We start from the raw sequence: 20,859 nt of genomic DNA, 5'->3' as shown, positions 1-20,859 counted from the left end.
ACTCTCGCGTGATGTCCACCTCCCCCCCCCCCCCCCCCACTCCGACCAGTTTACGCCGCCTCACAAGCGTACCGCTGGGTTACTATGCGGGTCTGCCGATGCGCCACTGGCCGGAAATTCAGTCGGAAAGAGAGGGAGTGACTGCCAAACTAGCCACATTCCTCCTTACCCTCACTCCTGGCCTCTTGAACTTTCCCTTGTCGCGCGCCCTCTCCCTGCATGAGTCACGCGACGTGTTATTACGACTTCTTGGGTGCGATCTTGTAGGCGTTGCAAAATAGAACGGAGGCGGTCCGTTCCATTGAGCCGCACACGATTGGTCAGTTCGAATGGTGACGAACGCCATGACGTCAATTGTGAAGTGATATCTGCTGTCAATCACTCCGTGCCGTCTGCTATCGGACGAACGCAACGGAATGGACCGCCGATTTCGCGACGGAAAGAACGGACCGCCTCCGTTCGATTTTGGAGCGCGTACAAGATCGCACCCCTTATTGCAGATGCGACTTTTAGTATATTTTAGGCATCTTAGACTACAGGAGGAAGGACCATGGAGTCGCCGTCTGTCGGAAGCGCCTCGCCTGCGTGGTATGAGTAGAGTGTACAAGAATACGGTTGAGTGGGACGAGCGGCTGGGGCGGTGAATGCTTTGCAGTGAGGCGCGCGACGACGCTAAATACTGTGGCGGCCCTCCAAGCGAAGTGTATTGGACCGCATCAAGGTCGCGCCTTTGAAAACTGCTGGCGATACTTATCGGAAGGGTCATTTGTAGTACTTCGCGCGCTGGTATCTGCATTCATACCATTCAAACAGTGTTCATATTTGGATATGACATGTATTTATGCCTTAGGAATAGATGCATTTCTTGCTCTTCTTCATTTCCTCTTTATTAAAGGACGCTCGGTGATTGCGGGTGCATTGTAGTCGCAGTGTCGGCTTTAATGCTGCTACGTTATTGTACAGTAACCTTTGGAGAACAAATATTGTTCTTGATCTTCAAGCAGTATGTGTCTCTCGTGTGTTTGCGCACATCGTTTTCCAACGGTAGGTCTTGCGAAAGGTAGACGGAGAAACATTGTAACTTCCTGCTTGCCGCTTCAAACAAATAAAAGATGTCTGCCCCATCTGGTGCCCTGTACTCAGATATCCGCAAAGTATTGTTATAGAAAAAGAAAAAAAAATACAGTGGAACATTCATGTTTTCGTATTCCTGGCGTAACAGAATGCGGAGTAATTGATTGGTACTGGTTATTTTATCGTGTCGCACCTCGGGGGCCGAAAACAGCTGTAGGTAGCCATTATATATATGCTAATCTTTTGCCCGTAAGCCTTGTGAAATATTTGTCCAGCCCATGCTTAACAACAACGAAAAAAAAAGGTGGCACGGTAGCATAGTTAATGGCCGCATAGTGGATTTGGCATTTTGCTGCTGAACTCGAGCTCACGGATTCAAACAAGGTCGCGGAATTCGATGGTAACGAAATGAAAAAGAAAAGTACTCGTGTAGTTCTGTTTAGGTGTACGTTAAGGAACCCCAGATATAATGAGGACTGAAGAGGATGCTTCAGTCATTGTTGAGAATTGGTAGCGACCGTCGCGCTTTTCCTGCAACCGCTGTTGGGGGCCCGGCGACGCACCAAGAGGGAGCCGGCGAACGGACGAGGGGGCGCCCCGCTGGGGGTGCAACGTTGCAGTTTGACAACGTTGCACAACGTTGTGAAACTGGCAGAAGCAGGTTATTTTGTATTCTTTTGCGCCAGAGTAAGCACGCTCTGCTCTAGCCGCTTCGCGTTCTGTGCCTTTTTCCGGGTTTATCTGTCAGAAGACACTTGCCCCGCTGCGATGCAATCGAGGTTTCGCCGGTTCAGGCGAAAGGCGATACATTTGCGTGTGTGTCACCAGTGGCGTAGCAACAAGGGAGGCCGGGGGGCCCCCCTTTCCGCTGGCTACAACGGGGGGGGGGCAGGCGTGACAAAATACTTATGGGCCCCGGGTGCCAGACGCGCTACCTACGCCACTGTGTGTCGCACTGTGTAGTACCTACTGAATGAACAACTGGATGTGCTTGCCCTGCTCGAAAGTGCGTACCTGCACACCAGCGTGCACACAATCGAACTGCCGTGCGTCGAGATTATGCAGCATCATAATTTAATCATCTTCGTACCGCGATTACCGAATGTAAGGCGCGTGACATATTTAGATGAATAACGCAAACGTCGTGCGGAAATGGGCGCCATAAGCGTGGAGCATCTAAATGTATTCGCGTCATTTTGTCATCACGCTGGCATCTCTGCATGCAGAGAAACTGGTCCTGCCACTCTAAGATGAACTGGTTCAGCTGGCTCTCAAGCGCAAACCTCACATCGATCCTGTACATTTGCAAACAAAGTGTTCGCAAGCACGAAAGGTACACACAGAAATGGTTTCCATCAATGAGCAGCTTACAAATCTTGGCATTTCGAAGTGCCACACGATTGTAAAGCGCTTTGATTCTCCCTCGTGCGAATGCGCCGTTTATTGTGGCCGCCGGATGTTTGAAGCACGTGTTGACCAATCTGCCTCAAAAATGATCCACCCGTCTTCGAGAAAATTTGCAATGTGTTTCTTCACGACTCACAAACACAAGCGCAGACTATCTCCAACTATAGGAGCATATATATATGTATATATATAAACATATTTAAACAACGCGCGCAGGTTCATGCGCCCCCTCAAGAGGATAATGGCGTATTGGAGGAAAAGACGACGAAATAATAGCACGTGTTTTCGCCGCACGCACTCGCATCGTAGATGGCCGTTGTCAGCGTGTACAAGAAAAAGAAGAGGTGAAGCGAGGCTCGAGAGAGAAGAAGAAGAAGGCATTCTTGATCTCGTCTTCAGAACGCGGCAGTGCTTTTCATTTACCCCCACAGCGCAAGTTAGCCCACAGTAAATAGTTGTGTCTGGACTCCCTTAACGGTTCGTTACAATTCTGGTGCAGGCTTGGCGTAATGATTTCCAGCCTGGAATTTTCATGTCGGAATTTTTCTATGGCCCATATTACTGTGAGGCAGTCTTTTTCTGTAGCTGAATAGTTGGTTTCAACTCACGAAAGAGTGCGGCTGGCATATGCAATCAGTCTTTCCTCTCCGTTTAGCCTTGAACGAGGACGGCACCGAGTCTTAAATTGTTGGCGTCTGGGTGGATGTCTGTTCCGCTTCCTCATAAAAGTGCGCAAGAACCGGTTGGTTTTGAAGTCGCTTTCGTAGCTGACTGAATGCATCTTCTTGTTCACTTTGCGAGATGACAGGCAATCTTGTTTCGTTAATCGCGTTTACGGCTCGGCAATGTTTGAAAAATTTTTGACGAAACGCCTGTAGTAGGCGCAAAGTCCTAGGAATCGCCTAACGGCCTTTTTATCAGTTGGTCTAGGAAACTTTTCTACTGCTACGGTCTTCTGAGGGTCAGGACGGATGCCTTCGGAGCTAATGAAATGGGCGAGGAAATGAAGCTCATGGAAGCCGAGATGACATTTTTGTGGCTTTATCATCAGCCCTGCTGAACCAATACCTTTGAGCACAGTCCTTAGTCGTTCCACATGCTGTGCAAAGGTGGTAGAAGAAATTACGACATCGTCAAGATAAACCAGGTAGGACTGCCACTTTAACCCGGACAGCACAGTGTCCATCATCCGCTGAAAGTTGGCAGGTGCGGAACAGAGGCTGAAAGGAAGTACCCTGAATTCGTATAGTCCGTCTGGTGTGACAAATGCTGTCTTCTCACGATCTCGTTCTTCCGCTTCCATTTGCCAGTATCTGCTTTTGAGGTCGAGAGAGGAAAATAATTTCGCATCCCGCAGTCTATCGAGGGTGTCATCGATCCTCGGAAGTGGATAGACATCCCGCTTTGTGACGACGTTTAGCCTCCGATAATCGACGCAGAAGTGCAAGGTCTGACTCTTTTTCTTTACCAGCACCACAGGCGTAGCCCACGGTCTGGTCGATGGTTGAATTACGACGTCTCTACGCGTTTCTTCGACTTGTTTGCTGATGATCTCTTTCCTTCGGTGACACTGGGTGGGGATGCTGGCAAATAGGTCTCACATCTTCGTCGACAATGATACGGTGTTTGGCGATGGCTGTTCTCTAGACTTATGATGTCGTTGAGAAACACGAGGCGAATTCTCGTACAAGGTTCTCTATTTCTTGCTTCTGGCTCGGTGATAGTGCTGCTTCGATGTTGACGGATGCGAATATAGAGTCTACGTTGTCAGAATTCAGAAGTGCAGCATCTGGAGTGCTCAAATCCGCAATCTGTTCATAATCGCTAAGGCGGGCAATGATGGTTCCCTTCGCAACATGCTGGAATTTATTTCCAAAATTAGTCCGGAGGACATTTGAACACCCGTCACGCAGCAGAACCAGACTCCTTGCCATACAGATCGCTTTTTCGAGTGAGAGCGCAGTGTTACTGTCTGCTATTTTTTCATTATCGCAGAATACGGTGCTTCTTACGGCGACGGCTATGCAGACAACTCAGTGGGGGTATATGGCATAGGCTCTAGAAATAGCCGGGGAGAGTTATTAGTGCAGTTTGCAGAACAGAATATTATGCGGATAATGAATACCTTCTTTCACAAGCGGGATAGCCGAAAGTGGACGTGGAGGAGCACGAATGGCGAGCCTAGAAATGAAATATACTTTATACTCTCCGCTGACCCTGGCATCATACAAGATGTGGACGTGCTCGGCAAGGTGCGCTGCAGTGACCATAGGATGGTAAGAACTCGACTTAGCCTTGACTTGAGGAGCTAACGGAAGAAACTGGTACATAAGAAGCCGATTAATGAGTTAGCGGTAACAGGGAAAATAGAGGAATTCCAGATCGAGCTACAGAACGGGTATTCGGCTTTAACTCAGGAAGAGGACCTCAGTGTTGAAGCAATGAACGACAATCTTATGGGCATCATTAAGGAGTGTGCAATAGAAGTCCCTGGTAACTCCGTTAGAAAGCATACAAGTAAGCTTTCGCAGGAGACGAAAGATCTGATCAAGAAACGCCAATGTATTAAAGCCTGTAACCCTACAGCTAGAATAGAACTGGCAGAATTTCCAAGTTAATCAACCATCGTAGGACAGCTGACATAAGGAAGTATATAATATGGATAGAATAGAACATGCTCTCAGGACGGGAGGAAGCCTAAAAGCAGTGAAGAAGAAACTAGGAATAGGCAAGAATCCGATGTGTGCGTTAAGAGACAAAGCCGGCAACAACACTACGATTATGGATGAGATAGTTCAAGTGGCTGAGGAGTTCTGCAGAGATTCATACAGTACCAGTGGTACCCGCGGCGATAATGGAAAAGAGAATAGTCTGGAAGAATTTGACATCCCACAAGTAACGCCGGAAGAAGTAAAGAAAGCCTTGGGAGCTATGCAAAGTGGGAAGGCAGCTAGGGAGGATCAGGTAACAGCAGATTTGTTGAAGTATGGGGGCCACATTGTTCCAGAAAAACTGGCCACCCTGGATACGTATTGCTTCATGACTTCGAGCCTACCGGAATCTTTGAAGAACGCTAACGTTATCCTAATCCATAAAAAAGAGGACGCCAACGACTTGAAAAATTATAGACCGATCAGCTTACTCACCGTTGCCTACAAAATATTTACTAAGGTAATCGCAAATAGAATCAGGAGTATTTTAGACTTCTGTCAACCAAAGGCATAGGCAGGATTCCGTAAAGGCTACTCAACAAGACCATATTCACACTATCAATCACGTGATAGAGAAATGTGCGGAAAATAACCAACCCTTATATATAGCTTTCATTGATTACTAGAAAGCGTTTGGTTCAGTCGAAGCCTCAGCAGTCGTGGAGGCATTGAGGAATCAGGGTGTAGACGAGCCCTATGTAAAAATACTGAATGATGTATATATATATATATATATATATATATATATATATATATATATAGCGGCTCCACAGCCACCATAGTCCTCCGTAAAGAAAGCAACAAAATCCCAATAAAGAAAGGCGTCGGACAGGAAGATACGATCTCTTCAATGCTATTCACAGCGTGTTTACAGAAGGTATTCAGAGACCTGGATTGGGAAGAATTGGGGATAAAATTTAATGGAGTGTACCTTAGTAACTTGCGATTTGCTGATGATATTGCCTTGCTTAATAACTCAGGGGACCATTTGCAAAGTATGCTCACTGACCTGGAGAGGCAAAGCAGAAGGGTGGGTTTAAAAAGTAATCTGGAGAAAACTAAAGTAATGTTTAACAGTCTCGGAAGTGAACAGCAGTTTACGATAGGTAGCGAGGCACTGGAATTGGTGAGGGAATACATCGACTTAAAGCAGGTAGTGAACGCAGGTCCGGATCATGAGATTGAAATAATCAGAAGAATAAGAATGAGCTGGGTTGCGTTTGGCAGGCAACCTCAGTTCATGAGCAGAAGGTTGCCATTATCCCTCAAGAGAAAAGTGTATAACAGCTGCGTCCTACCAGTACTCACGTACAGAGTAGAAATCTGGAGGCTTACGAAAAGGGTTCTTCATAAATAGATAAAGACACGACGAGCCATGGAAAGAAGAATGATGGTTGTAAGGTTAAAAGATAAGAAAAAAAGCATATCTGATGTGGGAACAAACACGAGTTAATGATACTTTAGTTGAACTCAAGAAAAAGAAATGTACATGGGCAGGACATGTAATGAGGACGGAAGATAACCGATCGTCATTGAGGGTTACCGACTGCATTCGAAGGGGAGGGAAGCGTAGTAGTGGGCGGCAGAATGTTAGGTGGGCGGATGAGATTAAGAAGTTTGCAGGGACAACATGGCCACAATTATTACATGACCGGTGTAGTTGGGGAAGTATGGGAGAGGCCTTTGCCCTGCAGTGGGTGTAACCACGCTGATGACACACACACACGCACACACACACACACACACACATATATATATATATATATATATATATATATATATATATATATATATATATATATATATATATATATATATATATATATATATATATATATAGGTAGGTATATTTACATAGGGGGTACACAATGTTTTCTGCTGCCTGACAGTATTCGCAATTTGGGCTATTATCATTGCCACTTGTGAGATGTCTATAACGCGTGGTGAATGCGAAGGCAAATGTTTGGCTTTTTCCCCTCGTACACTGTTTAAGGACAGCAACTGATCGCTTCCATTGCAAACGTCGACAAGAGGCCGCTATCGGACGAGTTTCCTTTCGGCCCTTGGCGTATTGCAAACTGCGCAGCCCTGATAACATTTCTCCACAATTCACTGGTCGGGACGCACGGCATCAGGTATGCACAACGTTGTGATCTGCTACATACGCACCTCCTGCTGGTATCATCATCAGTTATTAGCCCCTTTTCTCCCCGTGCCTTTTCCACAGTGAGGAGTAGCAAGCGGGAGCAAGTTATAGCTCAGGCAGACCTCTCGGCCTTTCCGTAAATAAATAAATCTCTTTCAGGGTGGAGAAACGCGGAAACATGACTTCACGACTCAGGAAGAGTAATTCAGAATGTTTAATTTTCCGTTCATCCGAACATGTGCTAGGCGCTTCAGCGTACAGGCTTGTGCGATGCAAGTCATTTATATATATGTTGACACGTGTACTTGTTGGTGTTTATCGGGCGACTCGTTTCATCGCCTAACAAATGTTATCGCACAGCGCAGGACGCGCCTGCGTGTATCGGAAGTTTCTGGAATGTTATCGATGCTTCTAGCCGCTATCTGTGACCGAACCTTGTGTAATGTGATCGCAGGTGTGCGCGGCGCGAATAATGTAGAACTTTTTGGAAGCCACGCGGGTCCCAGCGATTACTCGGGAACATTCGACGACTGATGTATAAAAGCGCACGCGCTTGACCCGCTGAAGAGATGTTCCCAATAAAAGTTAGTTTCGGCTTGCACAGTATTGCCACATATTGCCACATATATTTATGTGGCACAGTATTACCACATATATTTACGACGAACTCGGTTAAGCCAAATTCTTACGTCTAACGATCAACATGGCAACGTTTGTTTCTTTTCCCCATAGATTCGGCGCAAAAAAAAAAATCCGCTTAAGACGAACCGCCTAAGACATGCTCTTCGGTTAGGAAAACATGCGCAGTGACCACCACCGCTACCGATCCTGAAGGTTAGGGGGCCTCGAAGCGCCACGCCCGGTGGCGCGCCCATCAAGACATCCTACTGAAGGCCTGCGGCGCACATCGCCCGTGACAGAGACGAAAACAAGACGAGAAAACAAAAAGAGACAGTGATGTTTCATTTCGTGAACGCGGGTGACGTGTACGCGTATAGGTGGTATAACGAATACGAAGCTATCGGCCCTGGGTGGCCTACACTGTCCGCATAGCAGGCCGTATTGCAGGTAGTGATCGCGTGGCCGCGCCATAAGCAGCAGTCCATGGAGTAGACATTCGCATAATAACCAAAATAACGAGTTGGTGTCAGCGAGCAGAGGCAAACATGAATGCTTCAAAGTCGATGACCGCGGACACTCGCTGTCAAAACGCTGGCATGAGGAATCACGGCAGCAGCAGCGAGCGAAGCGACTTTCGTGCTGTCTATTCAACGCAATTTCAGCGGTGAGAACACAGCGCACGGGAAGCGACGAGCCGCACGCCCACTAGACTGTGCTCCCAATGCAGATCGATTTCAAGATGAAATCCGAGTGACAGCGCGTGGCCGAAGTACAACTCCCCCCGGTCCATTCCATCCGCCTGTATCATGGTGCCAGGCGCGCAACGGAATACGGCGCGCTTCCTAAGCCATTGTGCGCGCGAGATTGACCCGCCATCGTCGGCTCATCGTCCCACGCTTTAAGCCGCACCCACCGCGTACGGCGCGCGAGAACAATGTCACCACAAGACGAACCCAGTACATCCGTATGGCAAACGAAACATGTAACATCTGCTACCGGGCTACCACGGCAACTGTCATAAAAATAACAATTCAGCTGTATGAAAATGTAAAACGAGGCGCGATTTTGCCTGCGTATTGAAGCTGCCACCGGATCCATTCCCAGCCTTTCAAGTTGATGGCCCTGACGTGGAGAGAACGTATAACAAACGCGATTAGCCCTTTGTCTTGTGCTACGTCTGTATGATCAGCACCACCGCAATGAGCATTTCCAGCTGTCTGGAGAGACGACGACGAAGTGTCTTCTTGGTAGAACGCTTCTATCTGTGTGCTCTGCTTTCTGGCGAAATCTTCGGAATTTCGAGGTGTCTCGGCTCCGTTCTTGTGGCCATATGTGTGGAGCCTTACAGAGGCCCTCCTGGTCATAGGTCATCACGGCCGTTCTTCAAGAGGAAGACCGGAAGCGCGCTTAGTGACACCGAGGACACTGAGCTATACTCCGTATCGGGTGAAGATTCATCGGATGATAGCTTCATCTCCTTCCCCAGAAAGAGGGCCAAAAGGAGGATTGCCAATGCGGATGCTTCAACGCAAGCGGACACAGCGACTCTTAAGTCAAGGGTTGAACGCTGTCCTCACGGTATTGTGAAAACTGAATTTCAAAGGAGATTGCATAACATCTCACGTCAAAGTCGGTCACTTCCGACACCTTGCTCGACCATTCATACAATAGCCTCTGCAATGCCATGAGTGCTTTAGGCTTGGACATGTTAAGGAGATCTGTCCAAACTGGCTACTGTGTTCCCTGTGCGCTGAAGCTCACGCGGAGGACACTTGCCGGGCTACTGTCCTAAAGTGTGGCATCTTTCCCACTGAACACAAGGCGTTTTGAAGACGTCTTGGGCCAGACAAAAAGAACTATAACGTCTACAAATATTTCGCTGGAAGCCGTTCTGCGAAAGATGGCTAGGAAACGCCTTTGTTAAGATGTCTTCTGTTTAGAGCTTGCTAAGACGTCTTCAAAACATTTTCAGAAGACGGCTTGAGAACGAGTTGCGTAAACGTATGGATGTCTGTGCTAATCTGTTTTCTGATATGTCTAATGAAGAGACGTTTCGGCGCTTTCTTGGATTACACGACTGTTACATATCCAAAAATGACTATACCTAGTATAAATACGTGCACTTCTTGGTACCCTGCCATAGCGTCTACACGTACGTCAAGGAAAAAGTCATGGATACAGCGTAAAATTAATTGCGGTAAACTGTATTGACAGCGTGTACGTGCACAAGCCAATGTCATTGAAAACCTAATACGTAATAAGGCTCATAATAAATAAAAATACGTGCGTAAGTACGCGTGAAGCACGCACACACGCACGCGAATAACGCTCTGTACACAGTTCGACACATAGCTATCGCTGTGTATCAATGATTTTTTCAAGAGATATTTCAAGAGAAGCTGCAATCTTTGTCCTTTTCTATAACACGACATAATTCTACATCAATGCTATGCGACCATTTGCCGACACACAGCTGTTGCTGCACTAAGCGCAAGAACACACACGGGCCCGGATAGACACAGCAGCATTTCTTTTAATGTCGCCCGAAGTGCCAAGTGCACGAGCGAGGCGCCAACTGATATTGGCAAGACATGCGCACATTTTCTCGCGACGATATGCGCGCTTTGCCTTTGCGTATCGCTTTCTTAATGGAAAGAGCCAATACGGAGGTTCGTCGGAGCATAATAGTCGATCGTCTCAACGCGTAGTAAAACCGCTCTGCATGCGACCAAACAATTCTCAAGATAGAATAACTATTTATTCCTTTACGCAGAAAAAGCATTTAAGTAGATGTGGTGCTAGTAATGGGATATTGAATACGGTGTCTTATTCTTGAACTTAAAAATACATACGAGCGTATAAACCAGTCCGCTTCAGCTTTAAAAAAGTCACTTTTGTGTCGAGCACGACAGTCGTGTTTGATCGCGACTACTGACATCAAAAACTACTACCGATCGTGTAGAAAACAGAGAGTAAAATGTTCAATAAATCCAGAAAGGATCTGCTTAAATACTTTACAAACACAGTACATTAAACGCATTCTAACAGCGAGAAAAAAGGAAAATACATTTGCCCAAGGAACAGAACATGGTTCAAAGAAACAACGTACATGGCAACAGTACGACCGACCGCAAATGACTAGATCAGCCAGTGGAAATGGGCATAAGTAATAAGCGCATAACATGTTCAATGAAAATGAAAGCACACACGCACGCACATATTTTTTTTTTTACTTTCGAGAAGATAGTTAACTTACTAATTAAGCAACGTGACTGGCAAGCAGAAACTAAATTTTGTTAAGCGTGTGTTTCAGTGCCAGGTTGTAATTAAACTTGAAGTTCCGACAGTTTAAAGGCGCTACAACCTCGCATGTAAAAATTAGGAATATATTTGCGCCATTTATAAAAAGTAAGGCAGGTATCTGTCAGATTTTATTCAGTTGCTCCACTCATAAACAAACAAATTGCGGCGCCAGTCACAATAATCACAACAAATAGATGCTACGCATGTTAGACAGATCGGTTTATCATAAGACGAAGGAAAGCAAGCTTTGCGTAAGTCGCCCTAACATAGTGCGTCTTTGATTTAGTCACTTCCTTTACAGAGGCACAGCTGTAAAAAACACAAAAGCTAACATCCTGAGCTCACGAATAAGCGAGTTTTGGGCTAACGAAACATCAAAGCACAATTAACTGTTCGGTATCCTATTACAGATGTCAACATGCTTTGAATCTAGTTCATCATTTCGCAACGAGAGGAAAAAGAGAGAACCCACAGAAAACCACGAGTCACCAGCAAATGCACACACATATACGTACACCGATTTGTACGCAAGCATGCCGTACAACACACCTGCACAAACAACCTCATCATCATCATCGTCATCAGCATCATCATCAGCCTGGTTACGCCCACTGCAGTGCAAAGGCCTCCCCCATAGTTCTCCAACTACTCCGGTCATTTGTATTCATATAGGACACACTGCACCTCACATTGCACAGTAAATGCGAAGGTGTGCGCAGCAGTACAGGCAATTTTCTGAAACGCAACAACACGTATCCTTTGCTTCGAAGCGCATGCAGCCGTGCCGAAACGATAGGATTAGCGCTTGCTCGTTCCACACGCTTGTCGTAACCAACCCGTCGAAGAAAATGCAAGTACTGTCACGTCTACAGACGCATATTCTTCGAGCTCACCGGTCGTTTCTTTGATTTATCCAAAAAGAAATATAGAACATGAAAAAGCGAGAGCAAAGTTCGTGCATCCGTCAGCGCTTGACCATGTCAGGGCCAGCTCAGACGGGCGACGCCGCGCGCGCGCCCATGGCCGTATAATGGCCGCCACGTTGAGAAGGGAAGGAGATTAAGATCGGAATTTTGTACTTTCCCTCATGCGCGTCGGCCCAGGCGGCACCTCGGCGCATCGAACTATCACGTGACCGAAAGCGCCGTGAGAAGGCGTTGCTCGCTCTGCCTTTGAAGTTATCTCTCCCAACCCTCCCTTCCTATCTTTCGCGCTTCTTAACGGCGAGAAGCGGAGCCAGGCCCCGTACACTCTCAAGTTCAACAAATGGCTACAGAGGGCGAAAAATCAATCGAGGCGCGTTTCAGCGTAAGCGCGCAAGTGGAGCTACTGTAATTTGGTCGAATACTTTAATTTGTGCTTTCTCTGCTAGGGGCGCTGAACATGCTGAATTTTTTACTTTACACAAACCATTGACATAAACAATCGAGGCGTCTAAGGATGTTTTGTTACCTCAGGCAAATAGGCAGTTGATTTTTTTTAAATTTGATTGTTGAAGCTGCTTTTTAGTCATAGCGTCAAGGTTTTCGTACTTGATTAACCACCGACAGCCTATTGGTATCGATGTGTTTCCTGGCCGTTGGCGTTCGAATACTGCGGCGGTAAAACCGGTAAAACATTTTCGAAAGCATGCTGGTTTCGTCTGCGAGTCATTACATTGACTTGCTGTAAAGAGGTCTACTCTTGGCAAAAAATAGTGCCTCATTTTGTTTAGGCGTTGATTATCATAATGAATGCGGAGGAGGTTGAGGGAGTACGCTTGAAGGTACGTTTTTATGCCGTTGATCTCCATAACACCGTGAGTACGCAAACCGATGTCACAGAACACCCGATGCATCATTATTGTGTGTTCTCCGTCATCGCTTGTTTGCTGTACGCCTACTAATTCTTCATTTCTTCAAGTGTTGTACCCTTCTTTTGTTCTTGTTCTCTTGTGCTTAACTTACAGTATGTCGTTCCGTCAGCTGTAATGCGCATTTGCAAAACCAATACGTTTGATAAGACGCAGTGGTTATCATAATTTCACTACACATGTATTAAGCTGGCACATATGGTTCAGATACAGATGCCTGTATGCGGACTTGCACGACGTTGATGCGGAGATTAGGATAATTATGACACCCGTAAGGAAGAGGCAGCTGACGGCCGTAAGCTGTTGCGTTCTTTCGGCCAAACTACCCGGCCTGGTAGTGCTGTAAAGATGCTGTATAAAAGTGACACGCGGTGACAGGGAAATTATTATACTTAGCAGCCGACCGTACGTTTTGTAGCTTCGGTCTTCTTTCTTGTGCGTTTGTGCTGCCCTTATTAATGAGCCATTTCTTGATTATGTTCTTGACTATGTAACCGCGTTTGTGTGGATGCGTAGACGTGTGCTTTCTGTTCGTACTTGTAAAATGCAAATAAAATATTTTCAGGCTCACTCAATCTTTGGTGTCATGTGCGTTTATTCCAGTCGAGGCCATCGTGCCACCTGGAGACCGCATTCTGTCAGTAGCCCTACACGAAATGCAACAGCTGGAGCGCGGCGACACAACTCGGAGTAACGGCGGCGTAATAAACGAAAAACCGCTCGGGATGCCCTTAAAAGTCAGTTCAGAGTGTGCCTTAACTCGATTTGACTCAGCGCTACATGTATTCTGCGCCTCGATCGTGCTCCCACCAGTTTGGTTGCTGTGTGGCAAACGTAGCGCCTACTCAATATAGGCGCTACGTTTGTTACACAGCAACTAAACTGGCGGGAGCACGATCGAGGCGCAGCCAGCGCAGCAGCTAGAAACCCAGTAAAGCCACAGAACACCTGGTAAAGCGTGTGCAAAACCCCGTTTCCGTTTCCTGTTGTACAGCGCCACCCGTGGTCACATACTTTAGTTCACGACGCCAACGCTACGCTTATTTCCGTAGCACTGTGGAAGGTACAGTTTCCCTTCTCTAAGTTTGTATAGGTGTTCTGTGGCGGAGCCGGCTGCCCGGTGGAGTCGGTAGGTTCGTCTGGGCACCTGTGTAGGCGGGCGCCTTTGTTTGTTTAGGTTTAGAAAACTCGCAAGGAAAGCTCTCCATTTTATTATTCGACTCGTTAACGAAGGACCCTTGTTGACCCTTGGGTTAGGCGTCCGCGCTTAGACTCGGAAAGCGGATCCAGCCTTATCGATGCAGCGTTTCGTCGACAAAAAAAAAAGTGAGTAGCACAAGAAAGTGCCTAATTTGTGATGTCACCACGAAATATCCTTCGCATGGACATGTCACGTTTGCGCGCCGCGCTTAAACGGTACACTGTGAGGTTTCCGTGGTGTCCGATCTAACCTTGAGACATGTAATTTCTCAGATAAATGAGTACTTTTTTCCCACATTGTGAGGGACTATATTTAGCGTTCTCATGTTTTTCTCCGTGATTCTGACACGCTTGCAAGATGGAGGGCTAATAGACAAACTATAATTCCTAATTGCGGCCATCCATAGTCCGTGCAATGCGTACGGGATAGTTAGTACCCTTGTACATAGAGTGACATTAGGGAGAGGCAATTATTTATGACAGGCTTTTCACAGCGGGTGTTGCCCGCGGCCCGAAAACTTCAAGGATTTAACCAATGTCGGTTATTTCGCGACATAAAACTGCCTTCCTTGCACTTCCACTGGGCCTCTATTCGCGCATTTAGTGTTACGTACGCGTTCGGGCATACCGCATAGCCAATGTAATTTGTTTGCCACCTTTATTATTCATCAATATCAGGGTGGCGCGGCAGCGCCGTTCGAGAATTATTGCCGCCCCCTATCGTAATGTTGTTGTAACGTCAGCGTGTTTCGTTTCAACTTGTGCAACTTGTCTTTCACACACCTGTTTGATTTTTGACTGTGTTCTGCACATTCGGTCTACTTACAGTCACGCTTCCAATCGTCTGACTGCTGGGCGGCATTAATAAAATATTGCGATCTTCGTGGCTGACTGCTCATGGTCGCATTCTCGGGAGGAAGGTGAGAGAACGCCATTTCGCGCATGATTTTCTATGGCGCCACCCATTTGACCCACCAATTGTGTTTGGCCTGCGTTAATTGGTATCGGCGTTCGTACAGCCAGTCATAAATTTAAATCTGCTCAAAATCGCGGGCTCATGATGACGAAACTTTAGGCGAACTCGTAGTAAATGTGGAGTTTGACGTGCCAGGATCACAATATGATGTTAAGGTATGCATTATATTTATTTTTAATTGCCATTTAAACGACTTACCTTACTGCACATGTCGCATTTTACGTGTTCTAGCCCGTTTCTTTCAATGTCACCCGCCGTGTTTGCCAAGGGACTATGGTGTTGAGCTGCTAAGTACGGAGGTCGCGGGATCGAATCCGGACCGCAGCGGCCACACTTCGATGGGGGCGGAAACACCCGTGTACATTAGATGTAGGTGCACGTTAAAGAACCCAAGGTGGTCGAAATATCTGGAGAGCCTCACTACTGCGTGCCTCATTATCTGACAATGGTTTTTGCCTGGTAATAGCTCCTAATTGAATTCCTTTTTTTATTTCACTTTGAATGTCATATCCATTTTAAACGAGTTCTGAGGATGACTTCAATTTAGAGACATGCGTTCCCAGTTATTGCGACGAAATGCATTGGTGTTCCGTAAATCACTTTTCTTATATATATAAAATGGGTTTCCTTAAAAAGATCAGCCGAACAGCAGTGAATTTTTATTTCAATTGTGACAGCGCGTATCTCAGAACTGCTGCTGGCTTCAAAAGTTGCTCGAGGCGTTATGTGCCTTGCGAAATTGGTCGCTTGAGTTCGTGTATTGCAATATGTGCGCTAAAGTAGTTAGCTCGAAATGTGATTTTGGAACTTTTTATTAATTAGTTATCCATTTTGATTTTTCAGTGCAAGTACCCTCGGCGCATTCCGCTAATGCAGCAGAATAAGTAACTTTGTGCCATATGTCATATGCAATTTGCTTTATCATAAGACATCCGGTACTTTTTGTTTATGATTACAGGCTGCTATAATGTTGGGCTGCTAAGGACGAAGTCGCGAGACCGAATCCCGACCGCGGCGGCCGCATTTCGATGTGGGCAAATTGCGAAAACACCCATGTACTCAGATTTAGGTGCACGTTAAAGAACCTAGCTCAGCTGATCCAGATTCTCGGAGCACCCACTATGGTGTGCCTCATAATCAGATCGTGCTTTTTGGCACGTAACACCCCATAATTGAATTTTGTATAAATTAGAGGCTTGCCATGTTCTTGAATCGAGCGTTTACGGCAAAGATAATACGTGAAGGGCACGTTCAATGCGCCGCATCGTAACATGTGGCTGCACCGAGCTGACAAACGTTTCGTTGCATTTCTCGATTGGGATCGCATCCGTCTGTAAGGGCTTTTCCATCTTTCTTTTTAAATGACGACTTATCTCCTTACCGAACGAGAAAAAAAAACCACCCGTCCTTCCAATAAGACGATCGCTTTCACGATAGGGCCCGCAGCAGCGGCTGAATTCACCTTCGTGCGGTCTCTCGCTTTAAAGGGAAGCTGAAACACTTTTCGAAAAAAATGAGTTCTCTGCGGCATTCTACAGCTTTGAGTCCCCTGAACACGAATATCTCGTTCAAAAAGGGCGGAAACAAGTGCAAGCGGCTGTTTTTTCATGAAAACGCGCTCCAGCGCCTCAGGGTATCGCGCGAACGCTGTTGTTGCCCGTGATTGGTCGGAGCCGCTGTGACGTCAGTGGCGGCAGTCGCCGGTCGGCGCCGACGTTTGAGAGTTCTGGCTGCATAGCTGAGTCGTAAGCATTATGGAACGTTCTCGCTGTCTCGGACAGCTTGTATTTTCGCCGTACATGTTCGAACCGACAGCCGATACGGAAAACGATGGCGGCAACGGCGGCAACGACGATGTTGAGTGTGCCAAAAGCGAGAGCGATGTGTACACCTTCTCGCGCGCTGGAAATCTTAGCTGTTACGTATGCTTTTTTTTTTCATGTAGCTGCACGTTCCAATGACGGGAGAAAAAATGCGCTAAAGTGTCACTGGGAACTTGCTGCTGGAAGAATGCCGAAGCACTAACTTCTCATTAGATTGTAAACACGGGTACAATTCCGCGATGTCAAGCACCTTGCCGCTGCTTGTCTGAAGTCCCGTGGTTTTCTGAGCGTTGATACACGTTCGCGAACATAAGTGCCGCGTTTCTAAGCGCGCACATGCAGTGCTGAGAGGTACAGTCATGGAAGTTGCCTATCATACACATCCAGATCGAGAGGGTCAGGGGGATTATATGTGCAATATTCAGAATATGGTTCGACGACTTTGCGATTGTGGCTCGATCAAGAATCGGTATGCGCGCTCCATGCTAGTGTTGACATAAAGATATTAGGCAGTTTCAGCACCGCCGTGTGGTAAACATGATAACTGCAATCGTACGTCGAATGTCACTAGGCAAGCCTATACTCCAATTTATACCTCAGGTGCAACGCTGTGGAAGCTACGCACGAAGTCCGGTTACCAAAATGTATTACTGCGCGCGTTTCCGTCTATGGTTCGCAGCGTGCCAGCGGCATTTGCTCGCGCGAGCATGCACGTGAAGCTGCCGCGACGGGCTGCAATTAAAGAATGCCGAAAAGAAAATTGATTTAAAAGAACGTGTTAGCAGCCGTATAAGTACACGGATTGTTTCTATGGGTAAATTCTTTTTTTTTCATTCAGAACTGAGCTTATATATGAAAAGATTTCTCAAAAATCGGGTCAAGGAACACCGAACTTTTTCTAAGTGCGAACGCAGCCACTGCAAGAAGTATCTATCTCAAGCCGACACAGCGTTGCACCTGATGTATGAAACGGAGTATAGCAACGCTAGCAACAACGCGTTTCCGCATTTGTCGTAAGGCTATCCAGCTATCGCGGAAATGGTCCGAGCACAGCACAGTTGATTTCGTCGGCACGAACTTATCTCTCCTCACCGCACTGCGCTGCAAGCTTCTTGTGCTTCGGGAACCTGTGAAACACCACATCGTCTCGCCCGCGTGTGTTCGCGCAGCCGCTTGCTGCACAGAACGAGGGCATGTTGGGCGCCCTTGGCTATAGGCACTCACGCAGCACAGAAGGAAAGAACAGTTTACGAAAATCGCAAAACCAACGTGAGCGGCGGCGGCGGCAAATCTCTCGTAGCGTCGTTCAGTAAAGCGCAGGACGGAAAGAGGCATGCCAGCGCATGCCAGCACGCCGGTCCGGCAGCTCGGTCCCCGCCAGTGACGTCACTCTCGCCGGTTCTCTCCTGTGGTAACCTCCTCACCCGGCGCTCCGGGAAGCGGTGGGGGCGTGTCCGCGGGGGTGATTTAGAAAGCGATTTCCGCCCCTTATATTAACAAAACGAAGAAAAAAATTTCGGAACCGTAAATTATTAGGTCTGTTCTTCCCAATCCCAGCAATTCATGGAAATTGAAAACCGCTTCAGCTTCCCTTTAACGCAAACTAAGCGGCGAGGACGCAGCGCTTACGAAGCTCAACTTGCCTCACTCTCTGCTGTCATCGCAAATCACTTTCCAGATTGGGGCCTGTGCGTCTCCCTTCAACGCGAGACGGTCTTCATCGCAGGCGGCTTTCGAGGAAAGGCCCGCGCGATACGCGGCTGCTGCTGCCAAAGTATGGTTCGATGCGGACGGGTTAGGCGCTAAAGAGCGATAACGGCTTACAGTGATCTGAACACAATCAGGGCGCCTGCCTCGTCTGCCGCCGCCACCTGCAGCAGTGTTCTGGCTTCATGATTCACTTTGAGCCGCTGTTCGCAACAGAAGCACCCGATACAGACTTCGCTTATGGGACCTCCTTCTGTATACTAAATACTTGTAATGTGACCCAACTTATATTAATAAATTCTGAATCTAAACTTCCAAGTTCTTTTCCTCCTATGTGAATCAACGTTTTTACTGTAAAAATACATCAACACTCTCCGAGCCCGTTCATTTTCTTCCACATTTCTCAGTCGTTCTTCATAATCAATTAAAATGTGAGCTTCCCTCACTTCAAAACTAGTCCAGCACGTATCAGCCTGCACAGCTTCATTGGTAATCTTCTCCTGAGCACCCAGTACGAAGTGTCCCTGTTGTTCGTGCTGTTCGTGCCGTTGTTCGTCCATCGAGTCGTGTTTGTGCCCTCGATTTCAAGCAAGCAGTCGCATTTCCAATAGTAAGTCCTGGTACCATTGCACATTTCCACATAGCCTGGAGCACCTCGTATTTATTGTATTCCCAGAGCCCTCTGTGTTTCATTATGGCATCATTTCTCTTCCGTTTATTGTTATTGATTTTTTCCTGCGTTTCCATATATCTATTGCCTTCGTTTACCTATATACAGAGGCATTTATATTTCTTTCCCGAGGTATTTCCTCGCCCTGTATTGCCACTGTCTGTTCACTGTTTTCATTTAATACCATACCACCTGATTTTCCAACACCAACTTTCGACCCTAAATTCTCACCTTCCTAACCACAGATATTAGCCTGACGTCGCAAATCACTTTGCTTTATAGCTACCAACACAGTGTCGTCCGCATATAATACACGTGGAAGCCACTGCTCTACTACTGTACCCGCGTGTTTGTATGATAGATTAAACCCGATATTACTTCGTTCCAGCGCCCTTTCCATCCTAACCATGTACATCATGAACAGCAGTGGGGATAAAGCGCACCCCTGGCTCACCCCCTTGTAATGTCACCCGTTGTTATGTAACGGCTGTGTTTGGTGCGAGAAGGACGGCGTATCTGTGGAGCCTTGTGTGCCTCTACCAGCTCTGTGAGGGTGTTGTATTCTTGAAGCTGGAGGAGACGCTGTGTGCTGGTGGACTGTGGCAGTCCCATTGCCACCCTGTACACTCTAAGCCGAAAACGGGGAAAAGGGGACTAACGGTAGCCGTTGGACCTTTGGATCAACGGTTAATCCACCGTGCGTGCCGTGTGCAGAGGCAAAGTGTCGTGCGCAAATTTGTGGGACTAAGTGTTCGTCCTTGCAAGGTAACGGTCGACGGTTGGGATCAGCGGCACAATTTAGTCCTCTGACTTTAGTCCCTTTAGAGAGGGGGGCTCCGTGTCCCTCTCCTCCCTGCCTGGACGGGGTGGCAGCGGGTCATAAAACACTGTCGCTCTGCTGTCATCCCGCCCACATGAAGGTCAACAGGCTTTCGCCATTGGCTAACATTTTGGCGGGATTCGGGCCCTGCTTGCGTGCACTCCGGGTAAGCGTGCGCAAGTCGGGTCCCGGGGAGACCACATCGGGGCGTCTGAAGGTGCGTACGTGTTCCTCTCTGCCGGCGGCGGCCCCCTTTGTCCGCCGCCGGCCGATGGTTACTTCGGCTCGTCGGGGTCCCGGCATCGGTGGGCGCGCGCGCACTCTTCCGTCGTCTCGATGTCCTGAGGCAGCGTCTGCCGATGGTGCCCCCGTCTGTTCGTCTGTCGTTTCTTTCTACTTCCCTTTTCTCTGCTGTGGGGCGCGCGATGGCAGGCGCTGACCGAAGAATAGGCAACTTCTTACTGCTGCGGTTCTTTTTTCTTTGGTCCTCGTTTCTTTGTTCTCTCTCTGTCGCGGTGCGCCGTTAGTGGCCACCGGCGACCATTCGGC

General features: G+C 47.4%; 1 long non-coding RNA gene across 1 annotated transcript; it reads left to right on the top strand.

Moving 5' to 3' along the window:
- The first annotated feature begins 14,235 nt into the window (after positions 1 to 14,235).
- On the top strand, positions 14,236 to 19,093 carry LOC135911851 (uncharacterized). The gene is made up of 3 exons (XR_010567474.2): positions 14,236 to 14,440; positions 15,143 to 15,234; positions 18,792 to 19,093. It is a non-coding gene; the product is annotated as an uncharacterized lncRNA (long non-coding RNA).
- Positions 19,094 to 20,859: the final 1,766 nt, after the last annotated feature.

Source organism: Dermacentor albipictus, chromosome 10 (genome assembly GCF_038994185.2).
Source record: "Dermacentor albipictus isolate Rhodes 1998 colony chromosome 10, USDA_Dalb.pri_finalv2, whole genome shotgun sequence".
Classification (NCBI taxonomy): Eukaryota; Metazoa; Arthropoda; class Arachnida; order Ixodida; family Ixodidae; genus Dermacentor; species Dermacentor albipictus.
Note: the sequence above shows the minus strand (reverse complement) of the source record. Positions and strands in the feature narration are given on the sequence as shown.